The following is a 19481-nucleotide window of genomic DNA, read 5'->3' as shown; positions in this document are numbered from 1 at the left end:
GACAAGGGGGAGAGAACAATAGCTTCACAACTGGAGAACCAGACTGAGGGCCGGGAGGTCTGTGTTTAATTCTTGTGTCTATCACAGACTTCATGTGTGGCTTTGGTCAAGTTATTTCATCTCTTTATGTCTCAGCTCCCTATCTGTAATAATGTGATATGCAATAATAAATATCTCCTTCTCCCACACTCATGTTATCCTTTTCAATCGCAGCAGCTTAACTGTTGGGACTATCTCCTTCCCTGATACAATAGCTCTCCAGTTGTATGGGGAAGTGTCAAATGTGCTACCATAATACATATAATTGTAAACCTGATTGTCTTTTAACTTGGGGTGCGGGGAAGCAAGCCCCTTCTATGTAGACACCTAGAACTACAACATTGAGAGAAAAGAAGGCTTATATTAATCACAGAATCCCAGAATCCAAGAATCCCAGAATCCCAGGTTGGAAGGGACCTCAGGGATCATCTAGTCCAACCTTTCTAGGAAGAGCCCAGTCTAAACAAGATGGCTCAGCACCCTGTCCAGATGACTCCTGAAGGTGTCCAACGTGGCCGAGTCACATATTAAGCTCAAGCAACTTTTCTAAAACAATTTTTGATACACCATTTTGTATCCAAACTTTCCAAGAAGAATTTCCTTTTCCTTTTTCCCAAATATGAAGGAAAGGAAGCAGAGGTTAAGAGCAGGGCATACCTTCCCTGACAGAGCTGACAACATAGAGCTATGGATGATGGTTTAGCTGTGAATTCAGCCAAATCTTTTGGATTTCTTCTCAAAGAAGGACTACTCTCTTGGCTACAGGAAATAAAGGTTTGCAAGAGATGAGCATGCGTGGAGATGCCAGGGGTCTCTGTCTGATGGCTTTTTTCCCTTTTGCAATAACGGCAGCTTGAAATCAAGTTCAGAGGCTTATTTCTTTGGTGACCTATCCAATGTTTCCTTACTGCCATAAAGGCAACTGCTTACACATAAAATAGGTTTCTGCTATAATTACCTTTGAATGTATTCATAATTATCTCTAACAAGATTACTGATCAAGAGTCTCGCCTGAGAGAACAGCTGGAAATGGCTTCTCATTCAACTTTCTAAGTAGGAGTGTCTGCTTTATTTTACCTCCTCATCACGAGAGACTGATAATGCACAAAGCACCTGACTCTTATTTCCCAAAACATTTTTTAGAAATGCATATTATCTTTCTGACTTGATGACATCAAATGAAGCACAAGGACACTGACTGTATGGAAAAACAACAGGTGGGCATTTTGTACATCCCATCAAGAGCAACAAAAAAAATATGGTTTGATATTTCGATGTACACAAAACTGACAAAAAAGTACTAGGGGATGAAGAAGATGGCCCCTTCCTGTAACCTACAAATTTTTGCCATTTTATGAAATCTGCATAGCAAACATGGAAATGAATGCCATCAAGAAGCAAAGGATTATTTTCTTACCATTTCATGCAAGTATTTTAGCAGACAACAGATAAGCACCAACACAAGACCTGAGTGAACTCCACCTGATGTGGTAGGTCGTGGTGTTCGGCATGGTGGTGTGATGCAAGCCCACTGCTAGAGCTGTTCTCCAATCCATCATCTCACATTTGATTGTTACTAGAAATGACGGCAACTGTTCCAACTGAATGTTTTTGTTTTTCTTTTTCCCACTGGAAAATGCTGATTTGTCAAAATGTAGCTGATCCATGGGAACAGAATGGTTTTAATGAAGTTCTGGTTGAAGCCAAGGAAACTGGCAGCTGTGCCAGTTTTGAAAATCTCTTGCTCAGGCAGGTTTCTAAATTTATCCTATGTGATTTGCTGCCTGTTCACCTGATATACTGCTAAAGAAACTGAGCTCCCCCAAGTCCCAGGCTCGCAGACACGGACTGACCAGACCTGGAAACACAGATGCCCAAGTGCCACCTTTGGAGTTTGCTGAGACTCGGTAAAGTTTGGAAAGAAAAGTTTTGAAATTATTGAACAAAATAGCATTTCATTTTTTTGTTAAACAGAGCTGTGGACTTATTCAGGAGGTCATTTTGAAAGTCAGTTTTTCACTTGAGGTTTTTTTTATTTTGAAATTTTCCATTGAGTGTCTGAAACGCAGCAGAGTCTGTTTCTTTGTTTTGTAGTTACCACCGCAAAGCCATTCTGACTGATCAAAAAGAAGTACAGGAGTTCTGCTGGGTTTTGTCTCAGCCAAGGTGGCTCTGTAGAAGAATCGACCTCTGGAGATGCCTTTGTCTTTTCCAGGCTGTGGAAAGACCTGCGCAGTTAACTGAGGCTAGACACACATCGTAGAATTTCAAGAGAGCAACAGTTCAGCAAAATAAATCCTATTCCTGAACATTAAAAATCCCTGTGAAATTAGAAGAGCCTGGGCATGCTACCTACTATAGCTGGATGAAATATAGTCTATAGCTTATCTCGCTTTGTTTGTCCAGTTTGGTGCTTTGTACTCAGACCATTAAAAAATAGATTTATTGATGAGGATGAGTTTGTGTTCTGAATTTAGTTTTATTCATAGTATCTGAAGTATCTGAAGTATCTGAGTACCTGTGTGCTCTCTCCCCTCTTCCAAATGATGTGCTGTAGTCTACTGGAGAAAAAACCACTGGATTTCTGCTTCCATTCTGCCAGTTCTGTTTTACAAGAAATATTTGTGATAAGATAATTTGTTTCTAGACTTTGGTGGTCTGCAGGCCTTTAGATGTCTGAAAAGATTGCAAACCCAAGACCTTTTCCATTTCACATAATTCATATTCCAGCTTCCTTAGCCTCGCTGGGCAGACCTGTTTCTTTGGGCACAGGAAAGTCCTCCTCAGCTGTTCTTTAAAATGTGAGACAAGGATTAGCTGTCGAGATAAAACCACTGCACTAATCAGTTTACAGAGGTGTAAATTGTTTGTCAGAACACAATGCCAGCGAGGCAATTTTGTTTAACAACAATCCTAACAGCAAGGGTCCCTGGGGCGGAAATAAATAATCAAGCAACCAACCGGGGCTGAAACTTTGAGAAAGCAAGGAGCCACCTCCTTCCAATGCATGCGCAGTATAATGAGACCTTGCACAAAACACTGGGAGAGGAACCAGACTTCTCTTTCTGTGACCCTGAAACCAGCATTTATGCAACTAATCTTTACTCACGTGAGCAAACTTATGCTTTAACATGAAGAAGGAAGAACAGGAGGACCAGGTCTTTGCCCAAGGTTTTCAAACTTGCCCAGCACTAAGTTGGTTGTCCTTGAATTCAACGGTTTTATTGCCACTCATGATGTGATTAAAAGAAAGTAATCAGAATTAAAGCCAAATGAAACAATCCTGGAAATCCCATCCTCTGAGTACCAAAGTTATACAACATTTCATTCACTCACTCCTAATTAAATCATCCCAGACATTTTAAAGACGGCAGAATCAAGCCATTCTTGTTTTATTGTCTTAGTACGGAAATTAATTCTGTGCCTATGCCCATACGGGGGTATGTCCATAAGCCCAAAGCATGAGGAATGCTGAGAGCACCTCATTTCCCCTCACCAGCTACTGCATGGATAGATCAAAATTTATTGAATAAAAGCTTCTCTTTTTCCCTACAAATTTTGCCTCTCTTCTGTCCTTAGACAATCATTGGTCCCATCACACCATTACAATCAGTCAGCACACCAAAATGAAATGATTGAAAGGCAACTCTCAGCAGAACTGGAACAGCCCCTTCATTTTTTATTTCTTACTTTCATGTGTGTGAGACAGGGAGAGAGAGCGAGAGAGAGACTATTGAACTTTAAACTTCCTGATAAGCTGTATTGTGGGAAAGTGCCATTTTTAGGTTTACATGAAGGAGCTACCTCTGAGAATGGCCTTTTAGCCTGTGAAAAAACTAGAAACATCCCAGGAAGTCTCCAAAACATTGTAGCACTGTGAGAATTTGTATAAAAATAAACATTGGATTATTTCAGTCCTACTCCCTTGAGAAAATGAGACCAAATTACTCAGAGCTACTAGCATAATCTTGACAGAGGAAGGGAAATTAGCAACTGATGCCAGGGATTTTTGTTTTATTTGGGGTTTTTTCCCCTTCTTTTAGTGTAAAGTTATACTTGGAAGAGGCAGCAAAGGCAGGTTAAGCATGTGATTGAAATGGGCTCAGAGCTGAGACCAAGCCCTGGAGGACAGCAAGCCAAGCCAGAAGGACCGCTTTTAAAAGGTGTAAACTGGAATTCACAGAAACATGAGAGCTTGGAAAGTGTCCACTGACAGACACAATCCAAAAGTAGACAAATCCTGGTCTCTAGAGTTCAGGGGATTTTTTTAAAGCTTTTTCGTTGAGCATTTTTCTCAGGAGAAATTAAGATGTGAAAGGCACAAGGAGTCAAGCAGGGTCCCATGTCAATGCAAAAGCTGTTTCTAAGCCTGGTCAGGAAAGTCCTTCATTTCATGGAAAAATTATTCTGATTAATCTGTCTTCCCATCAGGAAAGGCTGAGAATCCCACGTGGTAATAAACCGACATTTTATTCATTGCTCCTAGCACTGGTAAAGGATGGTAAGAAAGACCATGAGATGTGATTTCAGTAACAACTGGTACGTGATTTTTATAAACCAAGACAGCTACGTAGAGCAGGGAGGAGGAAGTCTAACGAAGGGTTATGTGAAGCCATAATACTGAAAATGCATGTGTAAGAAAAGACATAGGATGAAGGCATCCCCTCCACAGGGATGTCTCCACAGCTATGAACTGCTCCACGGTATAGAGCAAGGCTGAGCAACTGTTTGATGGAGAATGCACTGCGCCTTGAGAGGGTTTGTATGCACTCGGAGGAGGGCATGGACTTGCACTGTCCTCAGTTCAGAGCAACGGTTAAAAGCAGAGGTTTCATTAATGGTCTAACACATGAGATCCAAGCCTCAGACTTAAGTGTACTGTCTCTCTCCATACCTTGCATGGCACCAGGAATACAAGGAAGAGAGCATAATATGTGAGAAAACAAAAAGAGAGAAGGTATTCTTCCTGCTGCCTTGGCTGACTGTGGATTAAAGAGTAAAAAAAGAGTTAAAAAAGCATTAGTTTTGTTAATATGAGCTAGAAAACTAGGTTTTTAGCTGGATGTGTAACAAACTCATATTTCCGTGGTGTGAAACACACATGTCAACCCCCAGAAAGCTTTGAAAAAGGACTGCAGAAGCAGTCACTGCTACCCATACCCCTTTCTGCAATAATCATTCCAGGCAATTCAGGAGTGGCAGCAGACAGGATCTGGTCCTTTTGCTGTCAGATTGGCCAGCAAAGAAAGACAAAGGCAAGGATCTCCAATAAGAAAAACATGAAGGCAAAGAAGTTGCTCCACAACAGGGAGAAAACCAATACCTCCAGAAGCAGGAAAAAAGTATATGATACATTTTTAACTTCACTGCCCAATCAAGTTATTAAAAAACCTCCAAAAAATCACTATACAACTGTATGATATCTACAGTGAAAATTCAATATCTACTGCCATTAACAACATCATTAATAACAAATGTCTGTTTAATTACTCTTGCTAAGATTAAAAAGGCCATTATTCTTGTAACTTGAGAAATTCATTAGCTGGAAAGTCTGTTTAATGCCAAATGCACCCCCCTTAAAGGAACAGGGTTTAATACTTAAAGGTATTTCTGACATTCAGGCATTTGTGTAGCTTGAAGAATCACTACCCGCCTGGGCTGAAGTTTGTGCTGTGACAATAAGCAAGTGCTGTTACATTTCAGACACTCAAATGGAGCTACAAGATGTTTGATAGCACCTTCTTTCCTCCAGAACATTTAAAAATGCACAGGGACAGAGCAGGTTTCAGAGAAGTACCTAAATCACATAGGCCCCTTCACATACATGAAGGAAAAATAAATGCTTCTGAAAGGTAGGCTTTGGTACCTATATCCTGCAGCAAATTCTGAAAACGTTGCTCTGTAATGTAGCCTATATAAATCAGCTTTCTCTCGTCATGTGCTGAAAGGGTCTTGCACCACCAGCATAAACCCTAAGTCTGTGCATTATGCAACATGCACCTTCCATAACCGAATCTTCGTGACACCTAACAGTTGTGTTTGCCTTGCTATTGAAGAGAGGAAAATGTAGCAAATCCAGTAGCGCCTGGCATTGCAGCGGTTTGGCTGATATCCACCTTTTAATGGTACTAAACTTTAATGCACATTCCATCCTCAGGCCTGAATGCAGTTGTACCAGCAGGTACGAACAGAGCAATTCTTTCCTTCTAAAACACGAAACGCTTGTTTTACTCCTCCTTGACTGAAGTCCAGGGCAGGCAGAGGATCTGGTCTGTAGCACAGCCTGACGTGGAAAGGTAAAAACATTTCCCACCTCCGATCTCTGTGGATGGTGCAGAAAGGCTATAGAGAAAAACTATTGCAGTTGACAGCAATAGCAAATAGGGATGTGTTTAGCAAGGTAATAGGTCTGAGAGGTAAGAGGCTGCATAGAAGAGTGGTGTCCCTGTTCACGTGCTCCTCCAGCTGGCTAACCTCCACACCACGCATCCCTTGTAGTCACAGCTCTAACAAGGGAGACACATCGAGACAGGGGTCAGAAGTGGGGCGTTCAAAAAAGACACCCAAATGACTGGTATCTCAAAAACTAGGTTGAAAGAAGGGTCACTGCTTAGCCTGTTTGTTTGTGCAGTTTTGACAACCACAGGCTACGCACCAATGTCTGTGCAATATCCTGCTCATTTTACAAGAGCTGAATTAACTATCCAGTGTAACAGATTTTTAATACTGGGTTGTTGAGCATTAGAAAATACAAAGTGGGATTAGAAAAATGTAAAACTGCAAAATTTGTCTTTGAGGGAAGGGCAGTGACGTATCCTCTTTCTGTCATTTCCTCAGAAAATTACAATTTTCTTGGTTGCTGTCGTCATTGATGTGATGGTGACAGCAAACCATGAAGGGTTGTGCGGCTACTTGATATAATACCAGGAGAGTAATTGACACCAAGTATCATGTTCTGAAAATGTTATAGATATCTCTGATCTTAAGAAGATCTCAGAGCCACCAACCCCACTTCTTGGGTACATTTGTTCTGGTTTTCTGCTTCTGCTGGAGACATCTCCCAAAAACAGAAGTCCGGCCTCTGTGTTGTTGTTGCTGCTGTTTTAACCTTTCTCTCATGTTGATATCACCCCCAATCCATGTCTGTTTGGAGGTGATTCCATTTTCCCCATCATACTGCCTAGGGAAGTCAACTATAGTGGAATACAGACAGTTCTCCCTAAAAATAAAGCTTCCACTAATAATACACCATCAGTTAGCACTTACAGCTTAAAACAGTCCTACCATGTGACACACTGGACGCTTTTACATAGTGAAAGCAGAATGTCTTCAAATTATGAGGAAGCAGATGTCAGGGGACCAGAGCAGTAATTCTGAAAATCTTTATGTTTGCCTCCTAAATACGAAACTATTTTCTTTGCCCTACTTACAGACGTTCAAAAGCCTTGTCTTTTACAGTCACTCTCCAGCAATGTATAAAAGCGTCTCCTTCATGTTGGGCACCAATATATGAATGTCTACCACAAAGTCACAAACATCTGTTAAAAGAGCTTTTTATAAACACTTCTGCCCCGATTCTAGGTCATGCAAGAAGGTACACTAATCCAGTGTCAAGAGTAGTGGTATTGTGGGCCAGTAATTATGTTAATACAGATAATGATATGTACTTCTATTACAGAAGCTTTTTCAGTGTTAATTTTGCAGTCAAGCAATTGCTTTGCTCTGTTTAGCTTTGCGTTTGGATAGCAAACAAAGTAAAACAACAACTGTAATTTTGGTCAGTCAGGAGTGCTCCATTACAGAAGGAAGGGGTTGTCTGTGAACAGAGGTCATTAACCATTTTCCTCCTGGCTCAGATTTCTACTGCTTTGCTCTACCTTGTGAGCCTTTAACAGCTGGCTTTGAAATGCCATACCCATCCAGCTATACCTTGCTTATCTGAGGAAAGCCACACAGGAGCAGGAATTGGTCTTGCCAAAGAGCGATGCAGCAAAAAAAAAGAAAATCACTATAGATTAATTGCAGTGATTAACGACTTTCTGAAATAGGTAAGAGACTCACAACAAGCCCTGGAGTGTCTATCACAGGCCAGAGCTGTAGAGGATGCTGGTGTGTTGCTTATGCCCAGGTGAATGGGTCAGAGCATCTGTATGGGACAATTAATTTAAAAATGTATATACTCTGTGTAGTGTGTATTAATAAGCGTGGAGCTAGATCCATCAGTGCTCCTGAGCAATCAACCAGCCCTTATATCCAACATGGGAAAGTTGGGTTGCCTAGGCTTCCATTTTAATTTTTAGAGCTTAAACCCAAATATGATTAATAGACACAAAATCTAACTGCATCTTTGTTAACATCCTCACTCAACTAAATACTTGAAATATGTGGAAGCATAATATACGGAAGATAAAGCTAGAAATGAAAAAGTATTATATGTATATATAATGTCACATCCTTTTTCTCAGGAGCAGTATGATCACCATACATGTCCAGCTATCATACACTCTGGGTTAAATTAAACCATGGTACAAACAAAAGCTGTTTAAATGATATTACCCCAGGGGTCAATTTGGCCCATCACATTCTAATTACATCCCTGAAAATTAATACTTTTTTTTTTTTTTTTAGGTAAATAGTATTTTCTAAAATTATTTTTATGGAAAACAGGTTTTGTTTGTTTTTGCAAGAAAATTACATATTTGCAGAGTTCCTGGACTTTTTATGCTGTTACAAGTTACATCTGGTTTTCTCCACTGGCGCTGTCCAAGCCAGCTTTAAAGGTAAAGCTAATCCAGAGCAAGCCAAGGATCTGACTAAATTCTATAAGCCAAGAAACAGCCAAGCCACAGAGAATATTTAGGCACGAGGCTGCTGCCCGCAGCCCAGCGCTGCAACCCCCAGGAATGCACTGTGATTGCTCTACAACCTTGAAAAGCCTGGAGGCAGCTGCCAGTTCCTGGCTGCAGCCTCCGCTGCTGAAGCATTTTTTTCCAGCTTGGATTCTTCCCATCCCTGTCCAGGCCAGCCCCAAGCCACGAGCCCCGGTCTAGGATTTCGGTGGCTCCCCCATTCCCTTTCCCCCTGCAGCGGGTGTTCTTCACCACCCAACAGGGTTAGGCAGGAGGATGAACAAACTTCCTGAGGCTTGAGGCTCTGCAAACACTTGCTCTTCCTTCTTTGCAAAAATAACTCGGGTCCACAAGCACCTCTTCTTGCAAAGCCAAATACCTGACCCAGCAGTGTGGTTTGGGGTTTTTTTTGTGTGTGTTTTTGTCTGCTTGTTTGTTTGTTATTGAATAGAAAAGGGAGTCGTGTATTTCCACTTCTTATAAGCCAGGCTGGCAGGAGGGGGTCATCCGGATATGAAGTGTCTAGCCGTACCTCTGGTTCACTTCTTTATTATGTGTTTTCCTCTCTCCTTGCTCTTTGCTCTGTAATTTCATTGTGTCTGGTATAACTCAAGTCTTACAACTGAGTCTGAGCTTGCTAAGCAAAATTCTAGCCCCAAAAAATGAGTTTTTGAACAGATTTCAGTGACAGCAAAGAAAGTATAAATATTTATCCTTTGCAAGAAGACATAATATTAACTACATAAATCTTAATGTAACCTCTGTGTTTATTTGTAGTGATATGGCATGAAAACCACCAGTATCATCATAGCTGCAGGGCAGTATTCATATGTAAAATCTTACTTTATCCTGTGATAAGAATCCCTGGCTAAGGCCAATTGAAAATTCAGCATGAAAAATGGCCATGTAATTGGTAGACTTCTGCTTCTGTCTCTCATTCCTGCCTCTGTTGTGTTTGAACGTATACGTTTCTTGTATCTTCTCTTCAAAATATAGATCACATGCAGGTAAATTTGAAAGAACCAATGAAATATTTTACTGGGAAAAAGTCCACACTGAGGTAGCAACAAGAACCTGTTCATTAAATAAATGGGCTGACGGTTCTCAGTCTCATTCGCCCACTCTCGTTACTTGTGTCTCTTAGCATGTCTCAGGGCAGTGTGAGTACCCATATATATAACGTGTATTGCACTCTGCCACTGCGTGGAAGATTTAAACTGGCCACTGAATTGCAATCCCTTTTACTGCTCCCTCCTTGTTTTGCTCTCTAATGCCTTCCCCGGACACTAGGAAACGCAGCTTCCCTGTCTTTCCAGAGCTGTCACAAATCCGAGCGCCTCGCATGATCAGCTCAGACGGATGGAGCCGGTCATTGCCCATTGCGCCCCGACCCATCCGGATGCCACGTGCCGCACAGGAGCTTTTCATCCTTCCTTGTGTCTGCTCTCACTTCACTCTTCCCTGGGGGCTGTTCCCTTCCTCTCCCCATTGCTTTCTCAGTTCTTCAGCAGATGTTTCTAAGTCCCTCCTCGAGTGTTTCCACGAAAAAGGGAGGAGGTAACGTTTCTTTCATTGACAGGGCTTGCCAGGATGGCAAGAAGGCACGGAGAAACCTTTCTGCTCCACAAAGCCCGGGCTGCTGCATGCCAAAGCTCAGAGCAAGTGCCCTTGACAGCTCAGGGCTGGATGGATGGGCAAAGGTCCTCAGCCTGGAAAAGCAGCTGAAACAAAAAGTGGGAAAGATTTAATCCTTTTGGAAAGCTTATGCATCAGACAGTTACACCTTCCAGGGCTACACCTACAAAATTTCCCTGAACTATGTCCTTGATGGACCCTTAAGTCTGGCAAGGCCATTCCCCGAGTAGCTACACCGTCCCTTCAGGAGCCACTCTGGTTTACCCAGCTCCAGGTCCCTAGGAGATGCCACTTTAAATATCCTTTTTCCACTCCTTCACTTGCAGCTTCCTTTTCTGCTCACCTTCCCCACACTCTTTAACAGGGTGCTTGTGCCATTGCCTGCTTCCAAACGCTGTCACAAACTGCAAGTGTTTGTATTAATATTTTCATAGATTTTCTGTCTCTGACACCTACCTACCTAAAAGGAAGATTGCAGGGCTAGGACTGGTACTATTTTTTTACTTTTTTTTTTTTTTAAATAAATTACCAATCAAGACTACAGAGCAAAAGTAACAACTGCAGAATCCTACTACTCACATATGTTTTTTATCACTTTTTCACTCACTCACTTTTCTGCTGTTTGCAGAGTTCTGCTTTCTGCTAGTAGCCCTCTTGGTAGTTATCAATTTTGCCTAATTTACAAAGAAAAGCCATGTTCTTTGATTCTCCTTTGTAATTTAAACAAATTACAAACTATTATTCATAAACAGGACCATCTTTCATTTGAGAAGGCATGAACCAAAAGATTTTGCCTTAAAGTGACAGTTCCCCGTTTTGTTAAAACAGATGTGCCCTATTCACTAGGAAAAAACAATAGCAAATCTGAAGTGCGTGTTGTCTAAACATAATTTTTTATGCCATTTGGAGAAATAACTGGTGCAATAGAGATGAAGCAAAAACAACTCAAATTTTAGGTGCATATTAGAAATAAATTTTCCTTTTTTAATATCCTAGTTTTTCCATGTTCCAAATAGCTAGCTTACATTTCAATAATCTTCTTTAAACTAGTTTTTCTTAACCTTTTTAAAGATTATTTAAAATAGCATCAATAATTTAGTTAAGCCTAAATTTATATGAAACACCTTCTGTGCCTATTGCATTCCAGTCTCTTTTTTTTTTTTAATTAAGGAGATTCTAGCAGTCATTTCTGACTGCTGTGGCATCTCTCTGCAAATCCTTTCTTCAGCTCTGCTACACTGAGGTTCATTTGTGTCATTCAAATCCTTGCTCTTTAAATATCCTCTTATAAATTTATTATGGCAATACATTCATATCTTTAAGTTTAATCTGAAACTTCGGTAACAAGCAGGAGATGGAATAAATGAGTAGAAAGGAGACCAGATAAAAATTAAAATACTGTTCTGTCATTGCCCATATAAACTGTTAGGGACACTGACAGGATGGTATTTTAATTTTATCCTATTCTCCCTCGCTTCCTCCACCCAACTTCACTCTTCCATCTTCAGCTTGTTACCAAAGCTTCTGATAAAGCCCGGGAACACGGTACCACACACAACATGCTCGGGAGATCTTTAAAAAGCAGGGATATGAGTGACACCAGGTAAGCACTGGTGTGCCACAACCCAGCAGAAAGGGTCTTTTCTTTCATTAATTAGATATCCAAGTGATCCTTGCAGAAAAATAGCCTTATTTTCTAAGTAATTATAAAAACCCAGCATCATTTAACCCTGTCTCTCCGCCCGCCCGTGATTTACAGTGATATTATGCGATCAATTACTTTTTCCACAATTCACATTATGACACTAATGCTAAATCTGTTCGCAGGCCTCTTTCCAACCCTCTCTAAAGCAAAGAGTTCAGTAGTGCTATCACTGTGTAACTAAGAATCTGAATGTTGTTGGATTTTTTAACATTCAGGTATGACTGTTTTCTCTTTCCTTCAGTTAAGGGAGAAGAAAACAAGTCTTTTTTTCAGTTTTCTTATTTGTTGAGTATCCAGGTAACAAACTACTTAAAATCAAGCAAACAAAACTTGATAATTGGCCCCCATCCCCATCTGAGCTGCAGAAGGATGTAACCATGGCAACGTGTGGTTTAGAGCAGACCATTTCGTGTACCTTTCAGGATTTAAGCTTGTGAGAATCTGTCCATTCCTAAGTAGAATTATCACTCCGGGAGCAGTTTGTTCTTTATTTTAAAGGATGGTTGAAGCCGGGGCCAGAAATAGTCCTTGATAATGGGTTTGGGGAGTAGAGGGGGAGGAGATGAAGGCGATAGGGATGCACACACAAAAAGGAAAACAAAAACAACAAAAAACCCCTCGAAGTTTCTCTGTGCCAAGGAGCAAACAGGAACGGACACTGCAAAAGACAATAATTAAGGATGAGTCAAGCACAGCAGGTTGTCAGAAAGCTCTCCTGCAAATGTGTTTTCTCATGAGCTAAGAAGCCTGGAACAAAGTTAGTCATATCTCAGCCCTAAGGCCCAGCATCTCTTTTGTTGCTTTAGGTAACATTCATTGAAAATATATGTGTATATGTAATGTTGAAGGAGTGTGTCTATGAAAGGAAATTTAAACAACCCTGCACACCCAGGTTTGTCATAGGGCAACTTCTCCTTAATCAAGCTAAGTCAATTCAATACATTCATGCTTTTTTCCCCATTACATAAGGTTTTCTAGGTTTTCTTCTATCTATGCAATCCAACCACCTTTGTATGTTTACAATTAATACCTCTGTAATATGACTGTGTTCATGGAGACGTGCATATTATTTTGCTTTCTTCCTGCATCCCACTAATTAAATTTTATTTTTTAATGTAATTAAGAGTTGGTCTTGAAATCCACCCTGCTAATGTTAGTTTTTTGTTTTCCTTTTGAAACGGAAACTACAAACACAACAGATTGTAGCTGTCTCTTTTTACATGAGACAAGTCGCATTGTTTAACCAGAGCCTGATTAGGCAAATCAACTGACATGAGAATGAGTGATTGCAGTGAAGAGGTAATATGCTGCACAAGGCAGTGCTCAGAAATATCTTGACATGGAAATCTAAAGGAGAGGTCTGTATTCGGATTTGAAAGGAATTAGATTTGGATCAGAATAAAAATATTCTGAGTCAGAATGAAGTATATTCCTGTACATATTATCCTGTTACCCTCTGCAGCACATGAAAGGGAAAACATCATTATATACAGGAACTTTTTCAAGAGTGGATGTCCTTTAAATGGGGAAATTCCAGGTACTCTGCACGGCTCTAAGGCTGGAGGCCAGTTGGGTTACTGTTTGGCGTATGTGATGTGGAAAACTACATCACAGTCGCTGTAATACCATGAAATGTGAGGGACACACAAACACTCCCTTAGAACACTACAATAATGACAGCTAGCGCTATTCACTGGCAGTACACATTGCTTCCCCTAATTAGCACATCACATCCCACCTTTTTCTTTTTTTTTTTTTCCTTTTCTGCAATTGATGGTATCCTAGGTATCTTATCCATCTTTCTGAAAAACAGTAGTTTACAATAAAAAGGAAACTGGGGGGAGGCATTTACAATATTTAGATATGGGCTATAGTCAGATCTGAGTTTTGCACGGTCTAAGATCAGGTTTTAGACCTGCAGAAGCAGGTATTCTTGATACCATTTCTCTACTTTTGAAGTAAAACGTAAGAGAGATCATCTGGTTAGATTATTATTGTGCTCCTACCAGTCTTACTGCCATTACTATTGCTGCTACTACTACTATCACTAATACTATTTTTTTTTCAAGGAGTAAGCAGGTTTTTATTCATCAGCAAATAAATATTGCTTGCTGTTTAATTTTATCCTCAGAGAATTTTGCATCTTGCACACTTTGATAGAAATATAAGCTCATTAACAGAATATTTTTTAACCAGACCATTATGACTTCATTTTGAATCAAAGCTCATTAAAACAATTATAATCAAATGTTTCATTTTCTTTTTCCCTTGTGAGGAACAGCTGAAAAGGTTATGTTTGTTTTTCTTTATCTGAATCTCTAGGGCTATATAAACAGACTACATGGACTTGTTTGTGCTCCTTTTTCTTTACATTTAAGGGTTTGCTCGGCAGAGTATCCATGAGCGCTCTTCCTGGGGTCATCCACACAGAGTGGTAGCACAATGAGCTGCAACCCAGGCCACACGAAAATCAGTGGTAACTTTCAGTTTGGTGCCCAAGGATGTTACCTCACCACCAAAGGTCAAAACGGTGGCCATCTCTTCGTGTCAGGTCATTGATAACCGTTTGAGAGTGTGCACATCAGGGATGGGTTTGCAAGGTGTTTTCCTTCCCTTGCTCCACTTGCAGGGACCAACACACTGTGAGCAAGAGCAAGGGGAAAGGGTGGTGGAACAGGTGAGATAGAGAAGATCCTACAGCTCAGGTGGCAAAACTTCCTCTGTTTTTGTTGTTGCACAGCAAAACTGCTTTCACAGAAACAGAACTGGGGCTCCTCGAACAGACCGCTTGTGTTTTGTGGGTTACAGCAATGGTACATAGGCAGTGGCACGCCACGGACACTTAGTATAAACCCCATTAAACCTTAAAATTTAAAAAATGTTATGCTTAGTTCTTTGGTGCAGAATAAGGTCTCTTTTTCTTTCAACACAGTCACTTAATAACATCACTGTTGTTAAGCCTGAAACTGTGCTTTCAGTAAAGCGTATCTGTATTAAGCAGTCTGTAATTCAAAACAAAAATGACCAGCTCCAGTTAAGAGAAAATGAATCTCTACTTGAAACCTAATAAATCTATGTAACAATACATTTAGAATTAAGGGAGTTTACTTGGAAAGAGCATTACCTTCATATGGAAAATAGTGATTATTTTTTTTCTCCGAAGCAGCTAACAAGTACACAGCATTTGCAAGCCACAAGAACGGCCCTTAGCTACAGTGCAACATCATTTATTGTAACATCAATCATTGTCTTTCAACCTTGAGACTAAAGCCTGAAAGCTGAATATGAGGGTAAGAGCTGAAAGCTCTGTGTACAAAATTTTACTCAGGAAGGACAGTCTTCCCTATTTGTCTTGAAAATATGAGTCTTTGCCATCCTGATAGAGCAGAATTTTTGTGCTAGCTCAGTGTAACCACCATTTCCATGTAAATCAGCCAATACAAGGAAGAAAATTTTTAAAGTAGTATAATGACACACCATCAGTAAAGCAAACATGGGAAAAAAAGCCAGTTTAACCAGATGCATCATTTTGCTCCTAATAATCGACTAATTTTGAGGAAAAAGATAATACAATATAAAAGTAAATAATATTTGCGCGCTTTCTGGAAGCAAACTTATTTATGGCAGATGTATTTCTGGGAGCCATATTTGCCAATGGTTAGGGTGATGTCTTGGATTTATGGGTTGATGCCAACACTCTCTGGGCTGCAAGCAGAGCCTAGGACCCGACTCTTCCATGTGAGCATAAGACACAAGACAGAAATGGGGACGTCAGTGTTTGCTCAGCACCATGAAGGACTGAGCTGTTCAGCCCGCTCTCCTAGACCCGTTAGGTGTCCTTTTCTTATTTCCAATTTATGGACCATTTCCTAGGTTGAGAGGCACCAACTAAACCCTGCGTTTAGTCGGTGCCTCGCAGCTTGGGGTTTGCATGACCTCTTGGCAATAGATAGGAATGGCTTTCACAAAATCTTCTGAATGCGTATATTCAAGAATCACTTAGTCTAAGTGTGGGTATGCAATTCCACAATTCCATGTTTTAACTTAACTTTGAAATGCTCTATAACTGCTTTGTTTCCTCAAGCTGGAAAAACACTGTCTTTCTTTTCTTATTATTTTTCGCTTTTTTCTTTTATCTTTCTTCTTTTCCTGTTTTTTCTTTTCCCTCCTTTTTTTTTTTTTATCCCCTCCCCCAGGCTCAAGCAAACCAAGGGATTTCAGAGACACAGACCGGGAATCCATGTGGACCTCCTTGCACGTTAATGGAAATGCAAGCTTTGCTCTTTTTGGGTTGCAACATCTCTCTCTGTTTTTCTATACACAGGTAAAAGTCAAGTTTTAAGTGGCCACACATAAGCTTTAAATAATAACCAATCTCTAAAAGCCCATCTAATTCTTTACAATAGAACAGAATAATAGTTTAAAAACCCAGGTGTTAGGAGTGCTGTCCAAAAAATAATAGAAAGGATAGTTTGCAAATACCTTTAATTTCCTCAGACTGTTTCCAAATGCAGACCTCTAAACCAATGGACACTGGATTTGTTTCAGATTTAAACAGGTTTAGCTTTCAGGGTAAAGCTGTCAACTAATGTTGTCAGTCATTCTTAGTAGGCTGCCAGGGCTGGAAAGAAAAAAAAAGGAGGGTGGGGGGATGGAAGGATGTGAAGAAAGATAAATTTTTGAGCATCATTTCTTCTGTCAACACCAGTCCTTTCCTTGGTCTTTCTTAGTTAAAAAGTTGCTTCCCAGAGACAGCAAGGGTATGATATACGAAAGACATTGCATTGCTTGATGGAAACGTGCTCTTTTTTTTTGTTTTGTTTTAAACTCTATTTGTTAGGAGGGGTAAGTATGACCCTAGTGTCAAGTCTAGTCTGCATCTGGAGCATTTTGTAGTGGTCAAAGAGACAGACTGTTTCTCTCAGGACAGTGCTGCTCTGTCCACGCTTCTCCAGCTCCCGCACCATGGCTGCAGTCCTCTGCACCCTACTCAATTGTTGCCAAATGCATTCAAGACCCTCTTGCCTGCAGAAAGACAAGGTTTTCACCTTCACAATGAGCTTTGCCTGGGGGATCTGTTTTTTCTACAAACAAGCTAAATGATTTTAAAATCATTTCTGTTGTTGATGATTACTTGTTTTAAGGATGGCAGCAGACTGGAAGGCGGTGACCTACTCGCGGATGCTGAGATCATTTAAAATTGTACAACGCAGGCAGTATGGCCAAACCCAGACATTCCAAACTCATGAATCAGGCCCCATAAACCATGAGATAGTCTTGAAATAATGATCTTTTTTAAAAAAATAATGAATGTTGGGTTCTCTTCACTGCCTTCTGGCTTTGTCTTCTTTTAAGGTACACGTGAGATCAAATTTTCAAATTTTCCTCATCAAACATGAGGGCCTTAATCTTCTTTTCTTTTTTTTTTTTTTTTAAAGAAAAGCTGAGGTTGTTAAAATACTACATGATACATGGAACTTTGGTTTTCAAGAAAAACATCAAATATTACCACTCTTCTGATGATAACATCATAAGAGCTGGCAACAAAGGAATAACATTTATGCATTGAGATAGTCTTTCCCAGGCACTTTAATAAGACTTACACATTTTATATTCTAGCTGTGCTTTAATTAAAACCAGTTACTTTCTTTTGTTTGAAATAGCTCAAACAATTCAGCACTTAAAAAAAGAAAGGAAAATAGAAGAAAGAAGCTATCTGGATGAGTTTCTAATAGTGGGTGTAAATCCACTCATAATCAAGATTTATTTGTACAAATCATTTCAGTGGGAAAACAGAGCCTCCAAAGTGTGCATTCAATTAAGAATCATACCAAACCTTTGTTATCTTTGTGTTAGACCTGGCTAGTGTCTATGCATATTGTTAATCAAACATAACAATATCATAATCATAAATAATTCCTATTTCTCATGAAAAGTTGACTTCAGTTTAAACCGTTGGGGTTCTGCATTTCTATTGGTACTTGTAACTGCCTGAAACCAAAAGCAACTTTATTATTACAGATTAAATTGCAGTCAAATATTAGCTTATGAACTCTCTTCTGACTTCACAAGATTGTGCGACATTTTTGCCTGTTATCTGAAATCCTTAATAATACATTAGAAGACTGAAATTTCAGAAGAATTTGTTTGAGATTTCTTCTTTGGCTTCATCTGCGGTTCTCAATGAGCAATGCATCATCCAAACACATTATAGAAATTAGAGTCTGCATTCCATTATGCATTCAGACATTTATAGCAGAATGATAAACCTGTCTGTACCTCAGGGAGTTGGCTTTATAAATCAAGGCTTCCTGTAAAAAGATTACATTCCTATTTGAAATTATTGGGGTTCTATATCTTCTTTCCATATCAAGTTACAATATACGTCAGAAAAGTAAAGGAGAATGGAATTAAAGTGGGGGGAAAGTGGTGTTTTATTAGAGGCAAAATGTGTTATTATTTTATTTTGATTTTTCTGAAAGAAAGCTCAGATTCTATAGTTTTAGGTTTGAATGTTTCACTTTTCTGGAGCTTATACAGAAAAAACCCCTGCTCTCTCAATCTATTTTTGAAAATGATCTGCTTCTGTAGTACCGGAAAACCTCAGAAGTCTTTCATGTATTTATCATCACTGAACCCCTCTGAGGGAGGAAAATACTGTTATCACTATTTTAGAGATCAGATACTAAAGCACAACTCCTCAGGTCTCACGGGCGACTTCTTACAGAGCAGGACATTGATCCAGTGTCTCCCAACCCCCAGGTCATGCAAGGGGTGGGGGAATGGGAAGACCCATCACAGGAGCATCCCTTCTCAGGAAGCAGGGCACGGCAGCTCAGGACACACTCCCTGCACCCCTTAGCAAAAGGAATGGACTTGGATAGGATATTTCCCAGTGTGGGGGTCCCAGAGGGACTGCAACTCAGTGCATCCAGATGCCATGCAATCTGTCCTGCAGGTAAGATGCTTCTGTCAAGCTCAGAATTTGAGCTGTCTTAGTAAATGCAATGAGAATTTAGCCTGCTAACATATGCAGAGAGCAGAAATTTGAGCTCCACAGATGGCACTCACCCATGGCCATCCCTATATCTTCTTCCACCACACATTGAACAACTCCCTCAAGCCTCACCTTGGCCTTCTTGAGATGTCTGTCTTGCAAATTATGGTCAATACAACGGCAATGCTCACAGAAGACCGGGTGAATACAAGTGTAGCAAGGTAATATTTTGTCTGAAAAAAAAAAAAGGTTTTCT

The sequence above is a fragment of the Phalacrocorax aristotelis genome, chromosome Z, assembly GCF_949628215.1.
Source record: "Phalacrocorax aristotelis chromosome Z, bGulAri2.1, whole genome shotgun sequence".
Taxonomy (NCBI): Eukaryota; Metazoa; Chordata; class Aves; order Suliformes; family Phalacrocoracidae; genus Phalacrocorax; species Phalacrocorax aristotelis.
This window is presented reverse-complemented; position numbering follows the sequence as displayed.